Genomic DNA, 27,690 nt, shown 5'->3' with positions numbered 1-27,690 from the left:
GGATAAAAAATATAAAAACAATTTTAATTAAATTATAATTTAATTATTGAGCAATGATAATAAAAAATTTAATAGCTAATACATATATGTGTTTTGACAGTAATTTCATAATGACATAATGATTGGTTGAAATTACAAAAACATAATGGGTTTAATAAAATCATAATCATAATAAATATATAACCATTTATCAACATAAATAAACATATTTGAAAAAAGAATAACCCATATAAATTTTTTTATTAAATATAAAACTAATGAGTTTGTATTAAACATTATGATATTTAATGTTTGTAAAAAAGTTATATAAAAACTTCATATAATTACTTAATATACATATTTTTTGAAACGATATGATAGTAACAATATTAATATGATATAACATCATAAAGCAACTCAAATTAATTTCAAAAGCAAATAAAGAGGTCATGCATGATTTTGAAGACCTGATTATCAAGAGCTGAGACGAAAATGTATGTTTTGATTAACTATGACAAATAGATAAAAATATTCTTAATGTTAAAACCAAAATAAAAAAAATAAACCAAAATGAATAAAAAAAAGTGAATCACTGTTTATTTTTAGCTTTTGTACTTGTTTTCTTCTCCCCAAAACACTAAATTAGAAAAAACCCTTTCTTTCTTCTCTTCTTAGCAATACGTAGGTACGCACCTGTAAGGACAAAATCACACCACCGTTCTTCAATTGATGGTTGGTAAAAGATCAGAGCATATGTTTGTTTCCCTCTCCACTCATCTTGAATCTGCATGAGTGAAAGAGTAAGAAAGCGTAGCGAAGAAAACCCTACGATCGTTCCTTATTCTGGTTCACGATGGCTTGTTTCCCGGCAGGGTGCGACGGGAGCGATCATTGGGTGCGGTTTTGAATAGGTGATGATGGGTTGCGGTGGTGTTGGGCGTTGGGTGTCAGATGAAGGTTAATTATTGTGGAAACCCTAGCATATTGCTTACTTGTTTCTAGTCCATCATAATCTGATTCTTGATTTCATCTGGCAAAGCTTCTTCGAGGTCAGTGCTTTTTCACATACTTTGTAGCATTACATCATTATCATATTCTTCATTTATGTATCATTTGATTGGATTTAAATACAATTAAACAGATGAATACTTAGCTTGATTCGATCAATATTGAATTACGAAAAACATAAACGAATCAGGGATGTTTGGATGCACTATTTGAAATCAATTATAGCAACTTTCTGTTTTATTTGAGCTCCCTTAACTTCATTGATAGTAGTTTAAGTTCGAACATTTCCGTGGATCATTCATAAATATTAAATTGTTGGGATTTGTTCTTTTGTCTGTATGTCCATAGAGTAATCAAACATTCATCTTTATATTTATTTCCTAATGTTCTATGAATTGATTCTTTATCTTTACAATCATCAAATTTCCAAATCAATAGCATTTAAATTGTCTGTTATCTTGTGAAACGATTTAAGTGTTAATTGCAGGTAAATTGTTGTGAATCAACCATGATGGAAGCCAAAAAATTGCTACTTCAAGCAGCTCTTGAAATTCCATCAAACCAGAGATTTATTATTTTATCAAACAGGTATTACCCCTAAAAGACTTGTTATTATAGTTGTAGCCTATAGTTACATGATTACATCAAATATGAGTAAATGACCATTTTAAGCTTTCTTGATTCACTATAATCCTTGGGTGTTTTCTATTATACCAATGAAGAAACAGCAAAAAAAAGGCTCACAGGTGAATTATATTTTCATTTTAATACCATTCTTGCACAATCTTAATACACTGACATAATTGATTTTCACTTGTACATATAAATTTATTTTATTCTTATACAAATACATTAAAAGCCACTAATTTAAAGTACATTACCATTGTATGCATGTAGTATATCCAATAATCAAATCTAGAAAGACTATTTGTCATACATGTAAGTCACTTTTCTATTTTGTTGTAATGTTAATTACATTGAACACAATTATAACAAAAAGTCTAAAATTTTCTATTTTGTTGTAATGTTAATTACTTTAATATTTTTTTTAAAGATACCATACTTCTTGTATGGTATCTCTTTCTGACAAAAAAATATTAAAAAAACTGTAATTATTTGTTTATGGGAAAAAAAGGACAATTATGTCATTTTCTTTATAGTTTATGAAAAAACAAAAACAAATGATTAAAAAATGAAAGTATAGATTCTTTTTTTCATTTATAAATGATAAAAGCAATGTATAGATGTGTAAAAAATGAAAAACTTAAACTTTACATGAAAAAAATAAAACTATTTTACAGAAATGGTCCCTATGGCAGATTTAGCATTATAATTTTTAGTTATAAAAGTATTTGACAGAAACGAATGATAGTATATGGTGAAAAAATAAAAAACTTAAGTTTTATGTTATAAAACTCTTTGACTGAAATGGTCACCATGTCAGTTTGCTTTTACACAAATGGTGATGTTGGTGATAAACTCTTTGACAGAAATGGTCATTATATCGAATTTATACTTAACAGTAAAACAAAGAAAAGTACATTGCTATAATACCTAAATGATCCATTGAAGTTGGGATGAGTACAGTTAAACAAAGAAAAATTAAAAAGTTAAAGATTTACATGTAGCTTTCTATAATACATGCAAAGCTAATTGTTTTTAGCAATTGTTGAGTAAGTTGAAAAGTACATTGCTATTATAGACCTAACAATGGTTTCATGCTTCAATTTATTAATCATTTTCTATCTTGTTTTTTATACAGAATATTGACAAAATAGAGAATGTAAACTGCTCGGTTGTAGTCACACATGTAAGCCACTTTTCTTTTTTGTTGTAATGTTAATTACATTTAATACAATTTTAATAGAAAGTTTAACTTTTTTCATCTAAAAAGTATGTGAAAAGAGTTTTAAAAAAATTGTTACAACAGAAACTGGCATTAGTTCTTTAAGGAAACAAAGACAAATACGCCCTTTTGTGTATAAGTTATGAAAAACAATAACAAATGATAAAAAAAATACCACACTTCTGTTGTATGGTATCTCCTTCTAACAAAAAAATGCAAAAAAAACAGCGATTATTTGTTTATGACAAAAAAGGACAATTATGCCCTTTTCTTTATAATTTATGAAAAAACAAAAACAAATGATTAAAAAATGAAAGTATAGATTCTTTTTTCATTTATAAATGATAAAAACAATGTATAGCGTAAAAAATAAAAAACTTAAGCTTTATGTTATAAAAACTCTTGATAGAAATGGTCACTATGACAGTTTTTTACATAAATGGTTCTGTTGGTGATAAACCTTTTCAAAAAGGTCTATATGGCATTAACAACATGACATAAATAACCATTTGTCAATTTTTACACAAATTACAAATGCAACATGATATTTGATGGTATGCAAAAAACTTGACATTGTTTGTTTAAGGAAAAAAGGACATATATGCCCTTTTCTTCATAATCTAACAACATAACTATGGTATCTCCTTCTAACGAAACATATAACATACAAAACGAAAGTAGGATGATATATGAAACTCAATTCCTCAAAATAAGTAAGTGGTTGAGAAGAAGAATCGTAACAGAAGGAGAAGAAAAAGAAATAAAGTAAAAAAAATTATAGATCACAAAAACGTAAATCACTAACAATTTTTTGCTGTAGACTAAACAGATGAAGATGCACCTTCGGTAGTTTGTAGAGACGAAGAAGAATTCTCGAATGATAGGTTCCAAGACGCTAATGAAGAAGTGAAGAAGATAATAATAGGGAATCGATATTTGTAAGTTTGAGGATTATGATTAGCTGATTTTAAGGGATTGTATATATCTATTAAAGTTTGAAATTTTTGTTTACATATATAATGTGTAATTTGAATGCAGTGTAATCGAATATGAAAACAAATTTCCTTAATCTTAGGAGAAGTGTTATTGACAATTGAAAAATTACATGGGCGGGAAACACTACTAGAATATATGCCTTTAATGACGCGCAAACCACGACATGCACTGATTTATGTTACGCAAAAGAGAGTGACCTTAAAATAGTGTCATCTCTTCAAAAAATTTAAGGATTTACGTCACGCATTTTTGCGTGCCCTTAAATTAGTGTCTAAAGAAAAAAAATTAGAAACACGGAGGGCGCTTTATCTTAAACGCGCGTCCTCTATGTATGTCGCTTTATAATTTTAATGAAACACGCCTTTAGACAGGGGGAAACGAAATCCCCAAAATTTTGAAAACCCGCCTTCTACCTTTTTTCTATCTTTCATCTTCTCAATCTCCTCTCCGATCCGCTTCTCCCCTACTCCTGACCTCCTTCTTATCAGTCTCATCAAACATCTTGTTCCTCACCTTTGCCGTTGACCACTGGTCCTTCCCCATCGGCCATGCTCCTACCGAATGATCATCTGTCCAAGCACAATCGGCGGTGTCTATCTACTTTTCTTCTCCTATTAATTTATGCAACTCGAACCCTAGTTAAATCGAGTCCAAATTCTCTTTGCACCCTGAAGATGATGACGCCTTTGAAGCTGTTTTCTGCACCTCTGTATCATCAATATTACAACCCTCCCGGGTCAAAATCACTGATTATTGGATCGATTGTGATTTGTCTTTTTAGGGTTTTTTTTCAGAAGAGACTGGAGATCCTATACTATCAGAAAGATCAGAGCTTTTTGATGATGATAAATCGGACCCATCCACACTCATTCTGCTATCTACTGAAGTTGATATTCTTTCATTCTGCTGATATTCTTAGAAAAGAACCAGAGCACGAAACCTTTGTAAGGCTGAGAATCAGCCCATCTGGTAATCTTCTCTCTCTCTCTCTTTGCAATTTCATCTGAGTGGGAGTCCTAGGTACCGATCGCCTTCAGAATCATTCATGCTAAAGTCATCAATTGATCGGTGCTTGTTGACATCCCATTGGTTGATGAGAAATTTCCAGCTCAAGGTACCTGCTATGACTGTATATAGATCTTTCCAAAGTTGTTTGAGTATCATTTTTAGACTACAAGAACTCAATTGATTTTACCTTGTTTCCAATTTAGTGTGATGCATGAAAGAGTCCTACTTGTAAGGACTTTTGTTCATTGTTATTATGTAATTCTGTATAGTTGTTAAGATTATTAATATGATTTTAATATATTATATATAGGTGAATGATAGTGTTGGGACATTAGCTCTTGGACATTTCTATGATAAAGATACAGTTGCAGCAGTTGTAATTGGAACATGAACAAATGCATGTTATTTGGAGAGAGTTGATGCTGTTATAAAATGTCAAGGTCTTCTCACGACTTCAAGAGGCATGGTATTTTTAGTCTTTCAATTATCAATTAACTTATAAAAAATAATAGTTCAATTCACTTATGTAATGTAAATTAACTTCAATTAGGTTATAAACATGGAATGGGGTAATTTTTGGTCCTCACATTTACCTAGAACATCATATGACATTGATCTTGATGCAGAAAGTTTGCTTATTTTTTGTTCAATTTTTGTTATTTAGTTGTTTTATTAGGGGTTCTCGAGATTATTACTTTACTTGACTGTATTTAGAAGATCTCATCTTAAAATCCACCAAATTTTCATTTATTTGTTGTTGAATTTTCCTGTTGCTACTTAGTAGTTGTACTTCTTACATGAACTTGCATAAGAATTACATGATCATATGGTAAATCGCCTTATCAACCTTTACTATTAAACTGATTTATGATTATATCTATGATTTTGGAACTGGTTGATTATCTCTCCTTGAATTGCGTTTAATCAAGAGTAGAAATTTTTTGTGCACAAGGACATGACTGATTGTCTCAGAAACCTTCTCTTACTCGTTGATGTTAGTTATGCTGCTTTATGTTTTGGATCTATACTTAGCTTTTGTTTTGGATCTATACCACAATACACAATCACGAACATTCAGATTCTCATGGCTCGTTTACTTTCCATCTTTGTGTTGTTAGTGTTTGTACTCCACGTTGCCTCTGAATCCACGAGAGAAGTAGTAGAACAAATCGATGGAGAAGAATTCACTGAGGAGTTGCTGTTCAGGCCACTTCCTGATCAGAAAGTTCTTTCTCATTTTCACTTCGAGAGTAGGGTTCCTCCGACAAATTCTTATGGACATCACCACCGGCTTTTTCCCAAAGCTATCTATCAGCTGGTATGATTACAATAGTTCGTTAATTACTTTACTCGATCATATTCGTTTTTCTATCTAGTCATTTTATTGAATCCTTAGGTTTAATAGTACCAATGGCTTTCTAATTGTTGCTCTGGTCCATCCTAATTGAGTTTAGGGTTTAATGATTCATTGATTAGGATGATTTGTGAAGTTACATTATATTGTTGTATTACTTTTTTATATAGATTTCAACCAATCGTGTTTGTGGTCTAAATTAGGATTTGGACACTACAGGTTCACAAATATCGAATAAGAGAAATGGAACTGTCTTTTGCTCAAGGTCGTTGGAATTATGAAAGTTAGGGTGGTTTTGATTTGCTGTCAGCTATCACTTTGTGGGTTTGTCTAATGTGCTTATCAGAACGCTTCAATAACATATTGTTAAATATATCAAACTCAGTTAAGTCTTTTTATTGTATAGCTACAAGAACATGCATTTGGTGTGCTTGTCAGTTGTTTTTGGCGATTGAAACGTTTCTGGATGTTGGATCTTGCTAATAATAATATTTATTCATTTATTTGATAGGCCCTGATCAGGGGAACTCAGCAAATGCTATATTTTGTTCATGGATGGTGATTGGAAACATCTTAGGGTTTCTATCTGGTGCTAGTGGAAATTGGCACAGGTAAATTATCTATTGGAAGTCTTCTTATTATATTGTATGGTTTTATTTGACTTTTTTTTCATTGTTTTTTCTAATTAATTTGATCATTCTCCATGGCATGTGGTTTCCTTTCTTGAAAAGTAGAGCTTGTTGTGAGTCATGTGGAAATCTGAAGGCAGCTTTTTTAGTTGCAGTGGTGAGTTTTTAATAGCTAAATATATATAACTATATCTTAAAATTGATAAATTGACAAACAAAAAGCCTTCTGATTGGCAATCGAGATGATTAGTGCACATCAAAGTTTGTATGGCTGTGTATCTGTAAACAGGACCGATGGATCTACATAATTCATATATTCTTTTTGAAATTGTACTTTGTGTTAATATCATGAATATGAATCTGTGTTGATGATTAGTGCACATCAGAGTTTGTTGTTCCAAAACAAAAGGGCAATTTGGTCTTTTTCCTCATTGATTGATATAATATTAGTTTTACTCCTTTTCTTTCCCAATATTTTGTCTGCTTTCATTTCTAAAACAAAAAGGAAAATTTGCTTTCGTGAAGTAAGTGGTGGTGGTCAAAATTTTACTAATTTTTAAATGTCTAAAATACCCTTTCAATAATGATGGGCAAATAAGTAATTTCATAAACATGGTTCAGGCACGACTTGCATTTTGTAAGTTCATGATGAAGCCTTCCATACTACTTGTGCTAGATGAGCCAACTAATTACTTGGATATACCTTCCAAAGAAATGCTTGAGATTGGTTTGTTTTTTTTTTTTGTTTTTTTTTTCTCTATTGACATCTTTATTTATAACCTTTTCCGTGAATCCGATTGCACACAGTTGGAGGTCAGCTGAGAATTAAAAGGTATGTTCTTCACTTTTATTTTTTTGTTTTGGGTTTTAACTTTTAAGTCGAAGTTGTTTGTCCCTTACCCTTCAAATTAATCCCATTGCTGAGACTTCTGATAACAAGTTGGTTGCTGCTGATGCTAAGTTAAATTTTGATGATAATGTTGCATATCATCATAAAGAAATATTTTCTCTTCGTGATCCAACACAAGAGGATCCCCGTGAGGTATAACAGAAACGTAATTACATCCTTATTACAGATTCATTGCTTATATTGATAAAAAAAAAGAGTAAAGTATGTTGTGTTATTTGTTGCAGTTTGGCTAAGTTATTTCTGAAGTAATGAATTGTTAGTTTTTAAATAACACATGACATGTGGTAGCTGCAAAAGTAGATTTAAAAGTAATTGCAAGATCTCCTGGATCTCTTATATGTTTCATGCCAGATGATATTCCAGGTGTCACTTCTCCCATGGTATACATTGGCATGTTATTCAGCTGGTTTGCATGGCATGTTGAAGATCATGAGCTTCACAGCTTAAATTTCCTCCACATTGGCTCTCCCAAGACCTGGTATGCAGTCCCTGGGGATTATGAATTCACTTTTGAGGAAGTAATCCGTTCAAAGGCTTATGGTGGAGGTGTAGATCGGTTAGGTATGTAAAATGCTTACTCTTGATTATATCATTGGCATTGCAATGCATATAAAAAGAGCCTGCTATAATATGCATCTCTCACCTTCTTAAAGCATTTCTTTTGTTTCATGCTTGCAGGTTAGTACAGAACCCTGGTGAATTTGTAGTGACCTTTCCAAGGGCTTACCACATAGGATTCAGCCATGGTAATGTTTTGCAGATTTTTTTGTGGTTTGATATATTTATACTTTATAGACTCTAATATCAAACCATTGTCTTTAAAGGTTTCAATTGTGGGGAAGCTGCTAACCATTGCTCAAAGTGCAGTTCATGGGGCCATGGCAGGGTTTTCTGGTTTTACAGTTGGACCTTTCAATAGCAGACATGCATATATTCCAATACAGGTAATTAAGCACTCTTACTCTCTCATATTTACATTAATTATATTATTATTATTGCCAATTAATATTTATAATTGACAATTATAAATATTGCTAAGTTGACAGATAGGATGTGGGCTAGACTTTTGGCTTCTACTAATCAACCTACAAATGTTGTTAAGTTGACTTTTCCACATGTACATTGTTTTTGTTCTTTTGTAGGCTTTGTCAGCCTTGCAGTTCTTACTTAACAGGGTCCGGAACCTTCAAGAAACTGTTTCAAAGCTGGATTTGATACTAATGCTGGCCAGGTAAAATACTTAATTTATTGGAAACAATTATGATTTACAATGATATAAGTAAAAAGACCAAATTGACACTCTTTTTGAATTCCATTGCAGTTCTTACTTAACAGGGTTTGGAACCTTCAATAAATACTTTGTGGTATTTATTGTGTTTGCAGAATATGATTGACGGGTTGGGGATTACAGGGTATGAAGGCACCTTCTGGAAGGTTTGTGAGATTACACTTACTAATGGAACACAGAGAAACATTGATGAGTGTTCTCCAAACTTTCATCCATGATCCTCTTGTGGAGTGGACAAAAACTCATAAGTCTAGCGGAGTAGAATTCCAGAATCCTTATGCACAGGTTGGTTGCATCTTCCTTCTTTCTTTCTGTTATAAATAAAACGAGTTTTGCTTTTGCTTGAAAGTTGAAATAAAAGAAGGGTTACACTTTAATATGAAAAAAAGTTGGAAGTAGAATGCTATAATTGGGTATAGGTTGGTACTGTTGGATTAATGTCTAAGTCCATAACTATATTTGGTATGTACTTGACCCGACCCGGCATGGTCCATTTGGGTTGCACTTTACCGGTACAATTTATATGGATAGTCTTTTGAGAATAGTATATTTATGATTTATATTAATATATTATAAGTTCTAATATATTAATATGGAATCATATTATTTAATTAGTATTGATCAAGAATTAATTTAGAATTAATTAAGTGATCAAAAAGAACTAATTAAATATCGACTCTTATATATATGGAATGGGCCAAGTTCATTTAGGTTGGGCTAAGCTTTCATGGATGGTCCATGGAGCTTTTAACCCATGGATCCTATGTAAATGAAAAGTCATGGGTATTAGGGTTTACATGGATGTAACCCTAATCCTCCATAATATATAAAGGGGTCCTTGGCTCACAAAATTGGCACAAGTGTGTGAAAATAAGAGTGGGCCGATTTTAGTGTGCATACATATTCTCTCAAGTTCTTCCAAGGTGTTTTGGTGATTTGTGATTCCATTTGAGGCTTCCACACTATTGGGGCTAAGCTCTTAAAGCTTGAAGACATCAAGGTACATCAAAAGGTATGTCATCTAACTAGAAATTTGTAGTATAGGTGCTTCATAATATGCTAGTTAGGATGAAACCTTAGAATAGTTAATATTTGCATGTATAATAGAGAAAACATAGATCCAAGGTTTATAGGGTTGCATGTACACCATAGGAGTGTTAAAATGTTCAAAACCCAGCAGTGGTATCAGAGTCATGGGTTGTTTTCTGTTATATTGAAGCAAATGTTTTATTTTCAAGTTGAAAAAAAAGGAAAAAAAACATGACATTTGTCAAATTTTAAGATAATTACTTGTTTTGTGAAAAACGAATTATTTGTAAAATTTGAATCATTTGTTATATGAGTTGAATTATGTCAAATTTAGTAAAACATAAAATGATATGATTATTTTATTAGTTTTAAAAGTTTGATCTAAATGTTTTAAGGAGTTACATATTTTGTCATAAAATTTTGGAGCTCAAAAGTTTTTTTTAAAGTTGTGATCTTAAGGGTTTTTGAAACTTCCATAAGTTATGGATATGAAAGTTTTTTTTTTTTAAAAAAAAATTTGATTCAAAGTTTTTATGGAGTTACAAAATTTGGTGTTAATGTTTTAAAGAATTCCATAACTTGTTCTTAAGTTATGGAACATGGAAAGTTTCATCATAAAACACCATTAATTCCATAAGTTATGGAATCCAAAGGTTTTCAAGAATTACAAAACTTGCCCTCAAGTTTTGGAATTTGAGAAAAGTTTTTTATGAAAAAAAGAATTGAATTCTAAAACTCTTGGGTTCATAACTTAAACAATTAATTAAATGGTTTTAATTTTGAGTTTAATAATTGGAATTATGATGTTTTGTTGAATAGTTCAAATTAACTCTTATGGACTTTATTAATTGTTAATTAAAGCGTTTAATTAAAAGAGTATTATTAAATCCATAAATATATGGTTTGAGTTTAATTAAATTAAAAGTCTAGTTTAATTAATAGATTAAACCACCAAGTATTTTAAATGTTTAAAATACACCCTTATACTATTATAATATTAAAAGTTTAATATATTATATGTATAAGAGCAAGTCGTCTTACCATTAGTAGGCCTTATTCACGAAGCCGGTCTATAAGGGGGGTATAAGGTTATTGCCTATAAAATGACAGTTTAATGGGTGTCCACTCTCACTCACCGCTTCTTTGACTGGTGGAGGGTCGTTAGCCGAACAGGTAGGACAAGGACTATAATTCTCCCTTCATTATAAGTATAATGATAAATACTAAGTAACTAAACACTTATAAATTCCCAATCTTAGTTACTTAGGAAAATGTGAATAAGGTGCTAATCCATTAAATTACACTTTGCACTTTGTTTAAGCTGTTAGTGGAGCGTGTGTGGTTAACCGGCACACTAACCTGGACTTAACAAGGTAGGCAAAGGGTAACTTAATGTTTATCATAGTATCGTTGGAGCGTGTGTGGTTAACCGGCACATCGATTGAGGGGTAAATATTAAGGGTACCAAGTATATTTGCATGGTTACTTCACACCTTGTTTTGTGATCCTCGGCATCCCAGTCACAAAACCTGAAGGGCACACTCGAGATTGAAACATGCCATTGAAAAGTTCAATGAATCTCAAAAGAATCTAGGAGTTTCAAAACCAATTAAAACCTAATAATACATTTCGTTTATCTTGGTGGAAATTGGTGAATCGTCATTCACCTACCTTCAAATATTTTATAGCTTGGATTACGACATCCCTCTTCCAAGTTATAAAATAGTTTGTTGGGTCCTAGCCTTAATATATCATATTGGGTGTTATATTAAGGACTTAAATCAACTTTACGTGAATTTCTCCCATTGTTGATGTCTGGTTTAGACAACAATGATCTTCCCAAACCAAGCTTTCCTAATGAATATGACTTCCCGAGTTTGGCTCATGGAAGTCATACTTCTCTTCCTCAACCTCCTCCAATTATTCTCCCTAACCCACAAGTTCAAGGTCACTCAAGCCCTAATGGCAAGCAAGGTCTAAGTGTGATCACATCTTAGAGATGAAGTCACATATTGACAAGCCGGGAGAGTTGGGTGTCAAAGTCTTGAGAAAGTTGGATGTTCAATCACTTTCTAAGTCACATAGTGAGTTCCTTTGGGACTACTATGAAACAGACTATGACATGAACCTTAATGATCATATCTATTTGCTTGGTGCTGCTGAATCAGCAATGATTTGGAACGATAGTAAAGCAAATTTGATTAGAAGATCAACTTCCCAAAAACTTTATGGACAGTGACAATGGTGACACTGGAAATCCAGAAAAAGCATTCTCTTCCCAATGGAAAGGGATTGGCCATAGTCAACCCGGTTGACCAAATGGTAAAGAGAAAGGCTAAGTCTGAGATAGTCCCATTACCAAAGGGTCCATATATTTTTATTTTGCCAAAGGAAGGGGCGTTGATTGCAAAGCTGCCAAATTTACCTAAGGATGTTAAAGTCAATAAGTTTGACTCTACATCAGGTAGAGCCCATTATCTAACTCTGTTAAGTTCTATTCTGAGATCCTCATTACATGATGTGACTAGGTCACATGTTGATGTTTTAAGAATCAAAGAATAGAGAGAAATCTTAAAGGAAGTATATGTTGATTCTGATCTCGAAGGTGGATTTCGATCGCATCAGAATTTTGAGCAGTTGCTTAAGAAGTTATGATATATTGCTAAGGAATAGAAACAATTTTCCATGTGGATTGTAAGGATAAGTTTTTCCGCAAAGTTTTAAAATAAAAGAAAATTGTTTAATTTTATTTATTTGAAGTATCCTTACAATGGCATTTGTGGAAAATTGTTGCTTATATGATTCCACTGACAGCAATATTGGAAAATGGATTTGATTCTTTCATTTGTGGTAGTGTCTAAATTTACCAAATCAGGAAAGTTCCTCATCGCCCAAGTTTCAATTGGACCGAAACTTGGAATCATGCAAGTTGAATAGTATGATGAATGAGAACTTTCAAGCATTGGAAAATCAAGACTAATTACTTGTTCACATGGATGTGTGAGTCAAGTGAAGGACTAAAGGGACACATTCTTGTACACTGGTCATGTCCACCACAAAGCTCGTTAAGACTATTTGATTTACTAAAGTTTAGTAAATATGGTTATACTTACAAGTTTAAGTATAATTCTGAAACATTGGAAAAGTCTCAATGTATGGCAGAACGAATGGGAAGAATCAAATTAGGCAGAAAGATAAAAGTTTCTCAAATCTGAAAAGATGTGAGTACTTTAGTATCATGTTTGTGATCATCTTAATGATTTAGAAATCATATCACAATTAGTCCTCCAAAGGTCATCTTAGTGCATTCTTATGACTAAGAAGATGAGTCATGAATTGTTGAAATGGTTAGATCAGGAAGATGAGTCATACTTCGTTCCAAAACAATTCTTAGAGTCATACTCCAAGATTGCAACTTGAGTGACATATCTTAAAGAAAGGTTTAAAACACTTGTCAAATGTAAGAGTAAAAGTGCCCTACTCTTGTACATTTGAAATTGGTAAGTTGTGATGTTTTAGATAAAACAAAGACCAACTAAGGCCAATTGTGTGAAGTGTTTGTCTTGATAAAGAATCTGCACTATCTCTTGAATATTTGGCAAGATAGTCTTATATGTCAAGAGGATAGTGGGAGTCTTAAAGATCCTAAAAAGAATTTCAAGAACTAATCAAGAATAAAACCTGAGGTTCTTCACTAGCACACGACTTGAGGTTTATAACCTATCGTGTTGACATATTTTGTGCCCATTCCAGTTAAAGTTGGCTTTGCATAGGAGTTCTGAAAGTTCTCAATTGGTTGCATAACAACTTGGAAGCAATGGCAGGCCCTGTACTGCCAGGTGGCAAGAAGTTAAGATTGCATAAGTTCAGTCCATATGAGTTTGGATTTGTCATTATCCTTGTCTTGTGACTATGGTTTTGACGATTCACATGGATAAGAACACATACACCATAAAATCTAAGGGTCATAAGGTTTCTCTCCGATTCATGAAAATGATGGTGAGGAAACACTTCCACCAAGTAGATTTGAAGCAGATGGCAAAAGGTCTAAACAATTGAGACTATGATTACGGCATCCCTCTTCATAGTTCTGAAATTGTTTAGACACACATGCATGCTATCTAAGGAAAGGTGTATGATTTTGATAAAGTTTTATCAAAGCATCTCGTATCAGAAATCTGAACTTTGGTAAGAAAGTCAATAAAGTATTGATTTCTAGAAGTCCAACTGATTTCTGAGTACATGTTAAAGCTAGGGGGAGCATAAGTGTTATGCTAATAATCATCATGTTAGTGGGAGCATGATAATTATTGTTAGTGTTGCAAGTTAGCAATGTTAATTATAGAAAACAAAAGTTTCAATTCGTGAGGCTGCAGGGATTGAAAAAGTTGTTTTGCTATAATTAAGGGAGAGGATATACTTCATTTCAGTTCTAAAGGCTTAGATTGAGACCTTAATCATCTTTAGTCAAGAATATATATGTGAATTTCATGTTGGATTGGTTTAACTTAAGGAAATTCTATATATTGCGTTCTCAAAATTCGATTATGATTACGGCATCCCTCTTCATAGTCAAATTTTGAAAACATGGAAAATAAAAATATTGTAGCAAAAGACTGGTCTAGAATCATGTCTTTATGTGAGACATCATGAATCGTGTACCATTTGCTTTGGGTACAGGATCGATTGCATGTGCTATAATATTTGTCATTTCTAAATTTTTCCAAATGCCCAGAGGCATTAAGAAGGGAAAAGGTCTAGAATTGGATATGACTAAAATGATTAAGCAATTGTCGAGGACAATCTGAGGTTTACCAAAGATTGGTTGCTCAGGGACAGTTGGAAGTATAGTGCTAATTTTGGAAGGACCATATTGGCATATTCTGAAAAGAGGCATCTCTTATTCAGAAGTGATAGTCAAAATGAGAATATGGAGTTGTCTCCATATGTGGAAGTTATCTGTGTAAGATTAGAAAACTTAATGCAAGAAGCATGTCCAAAGCAATGTACTTTGAATATGAGACTTAGTTTCCATGGAGTTGATCTCCATTGGAATACCTTATAATGACTGTTGACAAGTCTTTGTGACTTTGTACATATTTATTACAGGAGGGTCAGTGCATATAAGTTTAAAATCTAAACAGATTTCGATAAATGATAGGAATTTGAAATTTTCACATTTTTCGATAAGGATTTGGGAGTGTGAAATTAGAATCATTGAAATTATGTTCAATTGGTTTATTTCACAAAGTAAGGATCATAGACAAACATAGAGTGCATACTTGGTGTATGGCAAAGCTATTGTTTAAGAAAAACATAGTGTACATGCTTGGAGCATGGGACAACTAGTGTTTTTAATTCAAGTATAAAGTTGATAAAACCGAAACAATGAATAATGAGGAATCAGTATGGTGATAAATAAAAGTGTTTATTTATATTCATAGGTTTTGATACCATATTTGATTCATTTATTCTTGTGTTTCACTTTGCATGTTTTGACTTCCAGAATAACTAAGTCGATCTTCCTGAATGATTAAGTTATTCAAACCATCCACAGTCGGTCATATGTTGGAAGTAGATATGAATCAAGACTGTCATGGGTTGGTTTGTAGAGGTCCAAGTTGGTGGACAAAGTGGTGCTACAACACTCATGAGTGCTCATAAGTTCTGAGTATTGGATTCAACCCGCGCTCATTTGAATCACTTCATGGATTTTATCACGAGTGATCATGAGACGATAATATCTTATATTCTTCCAACCTAGAGATATGAGTTGTTACTATGAGTTGGTTATACATTGATTGCACGAAAACGCATTTGGTAACTCGATGTTATAAAACGTGCCTTTGTGTATGATTCAACAAGTAGTAGAACAAGCCATATGAGTCTAAGTTTATCCATTCCTTTTACCTTCGGGATAAAAGCGATATCTGTGGGCCCCTCGATGATTTAGCGATGACACATGTGAGTGCTTGGCCAAGCCAGGACTGATTTGATTTGTTCAATCAGTCAGTCATCATAAATCGAAAATCAGGAAACAACAAATGGACAGAGAGAATGATTATAATCCATGTCTCAGTCCATATGATATCTAGAATGGAGGAATATATGATCCCTTATCTAATGGACAAGTCATTGACAAGGTCAGAGTTCGACAGCGGCTTTAAGAGCTACGATTGCCAGTTAGGTTTTGAAGTCATACTCAATAATAGTTTTAGACTTATCCAAGTGGGAGACTGTTGGATTAATGTCTAAGTCCATAACTATATTTGGTATGTACTTGACCCGACCCGACATGGTCCATTTGGGTTGCACTTCACCGGCACAATTTATATGGATAGTCTTTTGAGAATAGTATATTTATGATTTATATTAATATATTATAAGTTCTAATATATTAATATGGAATCATATTATTTAATTAGTATTGATCAAGAATTAATTTAGAATTAATTAAGTGATCAAAAAGAACTAATTAAATATCGACTCTTATATATATGGAATGGGCCAAGTTCATTTAGGTTGGGCTAAGCTTTCATGGATGGTCCATGGAGCTTTTAACCCATGGATCCTATGTAAATGAAAGGTCATGGGTATTAGGGTTTACATGGATGTAACCCTAATCCTCCATAATATATAAAAGGGTTCTTGGCTCACAAAATTGGCACAAGTGTGTGAAAATAAGAGTGGGCCGATTTTAGTGTGCATACATATTCTCTCAAGTTCTTCCAAGGTGTTTTGGTGATTTGTGATTCCATTTGAGGCTTCCACACTATTAGGGCTAAGCTCTTAAAGCTTGAAGACATCAAGCTACATCAAAAGGTATGTCATCTAACTAGAACTTTGTAGTATAGGTGCTTCATAATATGCTAGTTAGGATGGAACCTTGGAATAGTTAATATTTGCATGTATAATAGAGAAAACATAGATCCAAGATTTATAGGGTTGCATGTACACCATAGGAGTGTTAGAATGCTCAAAACCCAACAGGTACATTCTCTCGGTTTCTGAAGATAAGATGCTAAAATAAATAGCTAAATCAAATTACAATGTTATAATTGGGTATAGGTTGCAACTGGTAGATAATTAAAGAAATAACATGGTCACTATAGGCCTGTTACTTGCTTGGTCTTTTCTAATGATCTGTCATTTTTGATTTCTGGATCTGAGGATGGAACTGTTAGAGTCTGGTCACTTCTGATGTATGTATAATTACTCATTTACCCTTTTACATTCATGAGTTGCAATTTTAGGGTTAATTACTATAATACATTTTCTTCATCTTGTGATCAGGATATGCGATACCCAAACTTTTTTACAATATAATATTGTTATAGTAATAATCTAATTCCAACTTTTTTCTTGTATTTGTAACAGTAAGGCTATATGCTCTTTGGGTTTTGCATTGGATGGATATCAATTGGTTGTTGGATCAGAGGATGGATGGAATGGATATCAATTAGTATCAAGATATTTTCACTACCCGATTTAAATCTCATCACTGAAGAACATCTAGGTGGCGAAATAATACCACGTTCTGTTCTTCTTTGTGCCTTTGAAGGGGTATGATTCTCATCTCATCTTCATCTTTATCTTCATCTATGAGGGCAAATTTGTAAAAAGTGTTTAATGTTTAATTACAGATACCTTAGTTGTTGTGTGCACTTGGGGATGGACATCTTTTGAACTTTTTACTCAACACAAGCACAGGGGAATTAACAGACAGGAAAAAGGTGTCACTTAGGAAAGAATTAAGAATGTTGTCACAGGCTGCAAGAGATGCTGGAGCCTTTAGAGAAGCTAAGGACAAATTGGAGAAGTGAGTTGAAGAGCTGACATGGAGATTAGACTTTGAAAAGCATTTGAGGGTATATTTTTTTTTATTTCTTGTATCTAATTAGTTTGTAAATTTTTGTTACAACTTCTATTGATTTGTTTTATCTTTCCATGGAACGACTATTTGTATGACATTAAATTTTATGCAATGGATTGTATCTTTTGTATATGATATTTTATTTTCTATTATGAGACATTAAATACAAATTTAATTTGAAAATTAGTAAATCTATAAATAATATTTTTTTTAAACATTTAAAATTATGATACGCAAAAATGTGTGTCATCTTTATTTATGACATGGCCTTTCTTGACATGGGCTTTAATGATACGCAATGCGAGTCGTAAATGCGCGTCGTAAGGTTACGACACACAAATGCGTGTCATCTTCCTTTATGACAGGGCCTTCCTTGATACGCAATGCGTGTCGTAAACGCGCGTCGTAAATGCGTGTCGTAATTGCGTGTCGTAAATGCGCGTCGTAAATAGACGACACGCAAAAGCGTGTCGTCTCTCGTTATGGCAGGGCCTTTCTTGACACGCATTTGCGCGTCGTCTGAGTGTTTTACGACACGCATTGCGCGTCGTAAAAGGCTGTTTTTCTAGTAGTGAAAATCAGTCACAGAGTATTTCCGAGATTGACATGTGGCATATAGCAGGTGTAGAAGGGCGCCACGTGGCGGTGTAGAGAGTCTTTTATTAGGATTAGGGATGTTAATTTTATTTATATTAATATTAAAAAGATAATTATGAGGCACAAGACATTTACTATACCGATGAAATTCAAGAGTTTCAAGCACCTTTCGTCTATGATGGCATCTAGATTAGTCTTGTATGATAAGAGGTCCCCATGAAACTAAATTCGGAATTTTACAGCGTCGCAGTTAGAATTTTGAATAAGGAGGTTGTGGAGGACATGTGGTAAAACTTTGTTGGATAAGATTCTATATAGCAATTATGAATACGTTAGCAGTTGTTTCTATCACTGAGAAACCAAGGGAATGAAGATTACGATGGTATGAACATGTCCAAAGGAGGTTGCAACAATGACGATTAGGAGGGTGGACTAAAGTCGATCACATAGATAGAAGAGGAGGAGATGACGTTTGTTGGGAGGTCAGACCAACAAATACTTATGTGTATATGAGAAAAATAGAAAACGTCAAACTGTGTTAGGTATATCCAAAAGATAGTGTAGCTAAAGTAGTACCATGTAGTAGCGGTTATGCTATAGGCATGGTTGTATGGTATGCCACCAAGAATTAAGACCTTGGGAACTGCTCCTATTACATTTTCATACTTTATCTAAAATGAATTTTAATTTCGTTGTCAATTAGGATAAGTACATTTCGATTTTGATGAAAGAAAATTAGGATAATCACATGTTTCAGTAGTTCTTGCTTCACCTGTTTTTTTTTTCTTACCAATTTTTTTTATTAACCAACCCAACTCGAAATCTGAATAACGAAAATATAATTATTGTTATTACTAATGTCGGACTCCTAAATAACCGTCTCCCTAATTTCAGTCGTTCCATCGGACAACCGCCTATGTTTACCCTAAATTGCCCCTATATAACACCCACTGATTTTGAGGTTTATGTGTGACATTTACTCGATATGCGATTCACCTTTCTTTGTGTGCTTATCGGGCTCTCGCTATCCAGAGTAATAATCACTTCTCGGATCTTAAAGGTATGTACAATTCGGATCTTACAGGATAAATTGAACTATTTTTATGTGAAATTTTCTATTTGATTGAATATTTTTAACAGAGATTGTTCTCTACTGTGATTTCAACTATTCTCCTCAATATCGCCGATTGATGCACGATTCCACCTCCATCACCGGCTGTTGGCTACTGCTATTATGCTCCCTTTGGTAACGATTCTGTTTCACATTCTCTTCAGCTTCCACCACCACATTTCTTCCCGGCTAAGATTTTTCAGAGCAACAAGCACCACCCCCATCATCATCTTTGTTTTCTTATGTTTTTTTCACATCACTGGTAAGTTTTTGTTCTTAATATTTTTATTTGTATGATATTTGAATCAATTAATCGAGAATGCAAGTTGTCTGTTTAATTTTGCGACAAATCATTTTTTGTTGCTAATTTTGGTCTAGAAGCAAGAAATATCTAATATTTATTGGACTTGGTTACATGTACACCAAGTGTTTGCTAAAATGCTTCAATGAATTACACCTGCCTACCAAAACATATTCATTGAGCATTGCTTGTGTATTCGTATTTAATTTGTTTATTTGCTCCCTTTTAGGGCTCAACATTGGAGCTTGGTCATGGAAAAGATGTAACATGCGTGGGTTTTAGGGTCACTAAGCTTGGGGCTAGAGCTTAGTCACGGAGTGATACATGGAACAATTTTGTATGGGATGGTAAGTACAATAAATTTTTAAATGGTGATAATCATACATTATGTTCATATACTGTTCTTTTCAACCAACAATAGCAATATATTTACCTTTTAATCCAATAATAGCAATGAAGTTATCAATTGTGACAGATAATAACAACATACTTATCTTTTAACAAATAAAAGCAACATACTTTTCTTTTCAATTTATTTTATGGTTGCTAAAGAGCATATTGCATCAAGTACAAGTCATCGTTTTAGCAGAAGAGGTTGGGGATAAAAATATGTCGCCCTATGATATGTATTCATATAATGATACCCCTAGACCTGGTATTATCAGGTAGCTTACATTTGACATTTCTTCATTTAAATATTTATTGGTATATTTATTAATTCCTTGAAATTATTTATGTCGAGTTATATTTTATGTATTTACTTATAGGTTGAGGTCTGGAAATGTCATTTTTAACAAGTACAACAATATGTTGCAGAGAACTAAAGGTAGATGAATTTCTTGACACTTTTTTTACTATGTCATTTTTATGCTCTTAATTCTATAAAATCCATGCCAAATCCGTAGTTACAGAGGATTTTTCGTGCCCATTGACTCCATTGTGTTTGGTGAAATGTGCAATCTAAAAGGTAGATATGGCTCTATATATTATTTACTCCATACTTGTATTTTATGCTTAGGGTCTAGTTGTTTTTTGATAATGTCCTTTTGTTGTTGGATTGACTTCCTTATAGACATAAATTATGTTGATATTGTTGTTCAATGAATCATGGAGGATATTAGAATGAAATTGTTTGCTCTCAAATTAGGTTATTTGGGCCTATGTAAGGAAATTTGGAAAAACTGGAAAATTCTAGTTAAAAATGACGTTTGTGTTCATGGGGATTAAAATCATGTTTGATTTGGGTTGGAATATTTGTTGGCAGTTGCTGTTACAAGGAAAGTAAATTGGGAAGTATTATTTCTTTGATAACAGGAAGAGTAATAAGAAGATGAGGATTATCTGGAATTTGGAGAAGAAGGTGTTAATAAAAGCTAAATGGAGGCGGCCTGATCATATCGTAATAAGGATAATGTGGGAGATGTATAAAAAGATTGGTTATTCAAGAGATGGCGTAAAGGGTACTTTTTTCATTTCTAAAAATTTAAAATTTTCTCCGAGATAGTTGTTTGGGTTTGGATTAATTGCAAGCAATTTAACAGGGAAACTTTCAAATTAAGATGTATATCGATTTCTATAGTCTGTGATTGGAGATATGCGATTTGTACCAAGGTATTTTGGGTATATTGCGGTTTGTAATTTTTCTCTTAAGGTTTACTGGTTCCTATCGATTCTTTCTAATATCTGCCTGTAATTGGAATTATGCGATTTGTCCCAAGGGTATTTTGGGCATATTGCGGATTGTAATTTTTCTCTTGAGGTTTACTGGTTCCTGTCGATTCTTTCTGATATCTGCAGCTCTCTTTGGATGTTCTTCATCTGTAATATTGGGATTTCTTTCATTCGAGGTTAGTGGTTAAACGATCAAGGGTATTTCAGTAAAAAATGCATCAGAAGAGTTTTTTTTATTCTGGTTTGGGTTTCACTTGTGGAGAAGGAGAGGAATAAAGGACTGGCGGATTTTTAAAAATATTGTTAATTGGAATTATTTTCTGATTAAAGTGTATTTTAGGAATTCCTATGATCTTTTTCTCAATTTAAGAGGTTCCTGGTATTTTTGGGATGGTCTTGGAAGCTACTTAGATTCTGAATGTGATAATAGTTTTGAGATTGAGTTTCTTTTCATCCAATATCTTGGAATTCTGATGCAATGGCATTTCGGTCATAATGAACTCTTTTCTATTGCACTTATTGTTTCTATTCTTGAATAATGGAAATTATTAGTATGCCTGACGGTATGCCTCACGAGATCATCGCCACGGAGTGCTAGTTTCCGTGATCTCTGACCGTGAAGTGCGATTCACTTCTAGATTTTGGAAGAAATTCCATGATGAGTTGAGTACTCGTCTGCATTTTAGCACGACTTTCCACCCTCAGACGGATGGTCAGAGTGAGCGACCATCCAAACCTTGGAGGACATGCTGCGAGCATGCGTATTAGACTTCGGTGGTAGCTGGGATACCTACCTTCCCTTGGCAAAGTTTTCCTACAATAATAGCTACCATGCGAGTATCGACCGTCCTCCCTTTGAGATGTTGTACGGCAGAAAGTGCAGGACCCCGATATGTTGGGGAGAGGTTAGGCAGAGGGTCATGGGGAGTACCGACGTGGTACTCAAGACGAAAGAGAGGATCCAGCAGGTCCGGAGTAGGCTTTAGACTGCTCAGAGTCGGTAGAAGAGCTATGCCGACAAGCGTTGATCGGACCTGGAGTTTCAGGTGGGAGATAGGGTTCTCCTGAAGGTGTCACCTTGGAAAGGTGTCATCTGGTTCAGGAAGCGGGGCAAGTAGGTCCCCAGATACGTTGGTCCTTTCAGGGTTGCAGCCCGGGTGGGGAAGGTGGCGTATAGGCTGGATCTGGCAGCCGAGCTTAGTCAGATCCACAGTACCTTTCATGTCTCCCAGCTACGAAAGTGACTGGTAGACGAATCTGCGGTGGTGCCTCTAGAGGATATCCAGGTTGATGACAGCCTGAACTACATCGAGCGACCAGTAGCCATCCTCGATAGGAAGACGAAGGATCTAAGGAACAAGAAGGTTGAGTTGGTGAAGGTGCAATGGCAGCACCGCAAGGGCTCAGAATAGACTTAGGATCCGGAGGACGAGATGAGGGAGCACTACCCCGAGCTTTTTCCGGATGCAGCAGCAGACTTCGAGGACGAAGTCTAAAATAAGTGGGGAAGATTTGTAACGCCCGGTTCCCGGTACGTATTTTAATAAGAATTATTCATATTTGCTAAGGGACTCGACGAGTTGGAGGCACCAGACTCGTCGAGTAGGAATTGGATATGTTGGACGTGGGACTTGAAGTCTACTCGACGAGTCGAGGAGCCTCGACTCGACGAGTAGGTCTGCCAGAGTGAAACCCTAATTTTCAAGGTTTTCACCCTATTTAAACACCTTAACACCCCCATTGTGGCCTCCCTCATCGACTCCCTTAGTCGAGAAAACCCTAATTCAAAACCCTAACCCATTTTGAGTGTTCTTGAGCCATTTTTGTGTGTTTTTGATGTTTTTGAAGCTTGAGAAGGAAGAAGAAGCTTGGGAGTTCAAGAGAAAGCAAGTAGATCGAGAGGTTGTGTTCCATTTCCAGCTCATTTGAGGTATAAAGTTTATACCTTGACCATTCATCTATTAGATTTCTTCTTGGAGTAGTTTAGGGCTTTAAGGAGCCATTTTTGGAACCATCCATGGATGCAAGCATGTTTTGGGGTATCGACTTCAGATCCAGAGCCTTTGAGGGACTCTATGGCATAAAGGTTCCAACTTTTTGGCCATGGGAGTCCCATGCATCCTAGGAACCACTTTTTAGGGCTTTTTGAGCTAAATAACCCATGCATGCACGTAAAGTTAGAAACTTTACGTGTTATATCGACCCTAGGAGGCCAGATCTATGTTTTGGATGCGTTAAGCCCGACTGAAATCGACTGTATAGTTTTGGATCATGGGGGACTCGACGAGTTGTTCTTAGGACTCGGCGAGTCGGGTCGTGGTTCCCCCAACCTTCTCTGTTACTTAACAACTTGTTGAGTCTAGAAGATGACTCAGCCAGTTAGACGTGTTTTGGACTTAAAGGTCAATAACTCGACGAGTCCAAGGGTGAACTCATCGAGTCAGTGAGAAAATGTCCCGACTGTATGAAAGAGAACTCGACGAGTCCAAGGAAGGACTCGACGAGTTCAAATGGAAAGTCCCGATTCTGTCATAAGGAGAAACTCGGAAGTTAGAGGGTAACTCGACGAGTCAGATCGCAAATTTGAGATTCTTTGATTTATGGAACTCGACGAGTTGATGGACCAACTCGGCGAGTTGAGTCAACCAGGATGTTGACTTTGACCAGGGCGCTGACTTTGACTTTGCCTTTTACCATTACCCAAGATTGACCCTTAAAGGGGATATAAATATGAAGGAGTAACTAAATGAGACTGTTATATGTAGGAGTTTGAGGAGAGTTGATCCTAACACCGAGGACAATTCAATTACTGCATGAAAATTGAGGTGAACTACCTTCCAGTAGAAGTGGGTCTAAGGCCACAATACCGGCCCACTGGTAGGATTTGTTGGTCAGATAATTGTCTTTGTGATAGTTATATGGGTTTGCCACTATCTGATATATTTTATGTGCTAGTCTGGTATGATGTTATGTGATAGTAGTAGTAGGAGGGATAGTCCCCGTATCAGGTCGAAAGGACCAAAGGGGTAGGTCGGGCACCCCGGTCCCCGGTATGCCTGACAGTATGTTTATGTTATGTTGTTATGTGGTAGTGGTAGGGGTGAAATAGTCCCCGTAACTGGTTGAGATACACCGGAGGGTAGGTCGGGCACCCAAATATGCCTGACATGGGGTAGGTTAGGTACCCCCAGTATGCCTAGCAGGGGTAGGTTCAGCAGAGTAGGTCGGGACCCAGATATGCCTGACAGTATGTTATAGTTTGGTATGTGGTATAATGGGGGAATTCACTAAGCTTTGTGCTTACGGTTTGCAGTTTTTGTTTCAGGTCCTTCTTCTTCGACGGGAAAGGAGCCGGCACAGTAGGAGCGCATCACACCATTATCTTCCGCGCTATGATGTTCTTAGGATTGTACTCTGACATTGTTATTTGATTATGACATGCTTTTGAGAATTATGATATGTGGATTTGATGATATGAAATAACTTGATGATGTTTTCTCTAAAATGTTTTATGAATCGTTATACTAAAAATGAAATTTTTGGTCATGATTTTTGAGATGTTACATATTACTAATTAATAACACTTAATTTTATATTTTATACTATCATTATATTTGTTTCATGGATTTTATTTGTGTATGGAAGAGTTGAAACTATTTAACTAACAACTAATGTATGTGGGCTAAATGTGATTGTGTTTGTACTAAAGTACATTGCTATTTACTATCAATAAATTATAGCAATGTACTTGTAAAATACAATGGTTTAGTTTGAAATATTTTAAAAATATAAGTAATCTTTTTATAATACAAATGCGAGAAATATGTTATTTTGGTAAACAAAAAATTAAAGTGCCTTGCTTATTAATGCATATAGCCCATATTTGGGCCGAATACAAGAAACTAGCAATGAAAGTGCATTACTATTTGTTGTAATTAACCCTTTAATGCGATTGTACTTGAATTTACAGTTATGTTAACTGCCAAAAATAACTGCAATGAATGTAAACCGGTGTAATGAACAAAAAATAAGTTTGTATGTCAATTTCCGGTCAACGGTTATATTTGCAACCGTAAATTACCCGATTAACCTGATAGATTATTTTATTTCCTTATTTTTATTAGTTTATTTTAGATTTTTAGATCTTTTTATCATTATTGCATTGTATTTTATTTATTTTCTTTAGTATGGATCGTACCGGGTGCTTTTTATGTTGCATGAGGTATTTTGCAGGGTTTTGGAGCTTATCGCGATTATGGATTAGAGCGAAGACGGACTTGTGGGCTCTCGAGGCGCTATTGGGCTTGGCGGATCCATAAAAGAAGACTTGGGCCTGTAACACCCATAAAAATTGAGCCAAATTAAAACATTTTAATTCATTCAAAAACCATTAAGTTCATACATCTCGTTTTCAAAATAGTTTAAACATCAGAGTATCCCCCAGAACCATATCACATAAATCATAAAACATGAGGAGCGGTACGATCACGCCTTCGCCTTGCAACGATCTCCTGAAGTACCTGAAACAATACACTGAACTGTAAGCCCGAAAGCTTAGTGAGTTACCCCCAAAATACCAACCACACATAAACATACTCATAACATATCACAAATAGAACAGCCATGCACATCGGGTCTACTGTGTAACTGGTCCGCCCGCACCGGGCCTTCAGTCCACCTGGTCCACCCTCCGAGTCTAGCCATGTACATCGAGTCTACAGTGTGGTTGGTCCGCCGCACTGGGCCTTCAATCCACCTGGTCCACTCTCTGAGTCTACAGTATGACTGGTCCACCCACACCGGGCCTTCAGTCGGCCTGGTCCACTCTCCGAGCCTCGGCACGTCTGGTCCGCCCTCTTGGGGCCTTCAGCCTATCCGGACCGCTCGCTGGGCCTTCAGAATATCCGGTCCGCCCTGGGTATGTTGGCCTACAACACAAAGCAGGACCCGCCTCAACCCAACCCCCGTCAAACAACCATGTGCACATAAACAATTAATCGCATAACAAATCCTTAACCAGACAAACAGTCTAACAGATCACATAGCATATCAACATCCTAACCAGGATTATGACCTAACCGGTCACTAGCATAACATTACCCTATATACCGGGTACCGACCTTAACCAGGTCACTAACATAACACCATCCTAAATACCAGGATGCAGATCTAGCAAACCAATAACATAACAAACAATACCCGGATTTCCATCCGATAAAGGGTCGGCCTTGGTGCCGTAGACCCTGTCGACATAGTGAGGATAACTCACTTGCAATTGCCGACTGAAGAGATAAGACCAAGCTGCTCCGACCACCGACACGAACTCCACCACAGAACACTACCAAAGGACCAATACCAAAATTACCAAAATACCCTTGGAAGTCAAACTGGTCAACTCTTGGTCAAAGTCAAAGTCCTCAGTCAAAGTCAACCTTCCTGGTTGACTCTACTCGCCGAGTCAACCCGTCGACTCGTCGAGTTCTTATACTCAGAAAACTCCCATAACAAGACTCAACTCGCCGAGTCGCCCCAAGACTCGTCGAGTTCATCGATCTCGGAATTCCATCCTGTCCAACTCACTGAGTTGCCAACCAACTCACTAATCCAAAGCTTTAACCAAAAGAGGTTGGGTTCTGCGACCAGACTCGCCGAGTCCAAGAACAGACTCGCCGAGTCCAAGGCAATCTTCAACAGACTCGCCAAGTTGTTCTTCCAACTCGCCGAGTCCATGCACATGTTCATACAACTCGTCGAGTACACCCATGTGACTCGCCGAGTCTCTTCAGTTCTCAATCCATACAGAGGCTTTTCGAGCCATGCAGGGGCTCCAATCCATAGATCCACTCTTCTACAGCCTAACCCTCACATAAAGTTGCAAACTTTACGTGAAACCAAGGAGATATAAGCCCAAAACACTCTAGGGCTAGGGTTTATGACAAAGGGGCTTCGCCAATAACTCTTAGACAGGAGCTTTATGACATTATGGACCATCACAAGCCTAGATCTGAAGTAGCAACCTCAGATCTAAGCCTCTAACTCGAAATAACTCACAATCATACCAAAAATGCCCCAAATCTCAAATGATAATAG

At 35.2% G+C, this 27,690-nt stretch overlaps 2 long non-coding RNA genes across 2 annotated transcripts; both read left to right on the top strand.

Annotated features, from left to right (window-relative positions):
• The first annotated feature begins 8,254 nt into the window (after positions 1 to 8,254).
• Positions 8,255 to 8,578, top strand: LOC145157024 (uncharacterized). The gene is made up of 3 exons (XR_013737051.1): positions 8,255 to 8,291; positions 8,409 to 8,476; positions 8,555 to 8,578. It is a non-coding gene; the product is annotated as an uncharacterized LOC145157024 (long non-coding RNA).
• A 10,805-nt stretch (positions 8,579 to 19,383) lies between these two features.
• LOC145157022 (uncharacterized) lies at positions 19,384 to 21,581 on the top strand. The gene is made up of 5 exons (XR_013737050.1): positions 19,384 to 19,577; positions 19,658 to 19,890; positions 20,159 to 20,276; positions 20,697 to 20,755; positions 21,244 to 21,581. It is a non-coding gene; the product is annotated as an uncharacterized LOC145157022 (long non-coding RNA).
• Positions 21,582 to 27,690: the final 6,109 nt, after the last annotated feature.

This window comes from Lactuca virosa, chromosome 2 (assembly GCF_052849685.1).
Source record: "Lactuca virosa cultivar CGN04683 chromosome 2, Lactuca_virosa_CGN04683_v6, whole genome shotgun sequence".
Lineage (NCBI taxonomy): Eukaryota > Viridiplantae > Streptophyta > Magnoliopsida > Asterales > Asteraceae > Lactuca > Lactuca virosa.
This window is presented reverse-complemented; position numbering and strand designations above follow the sequence as displayed.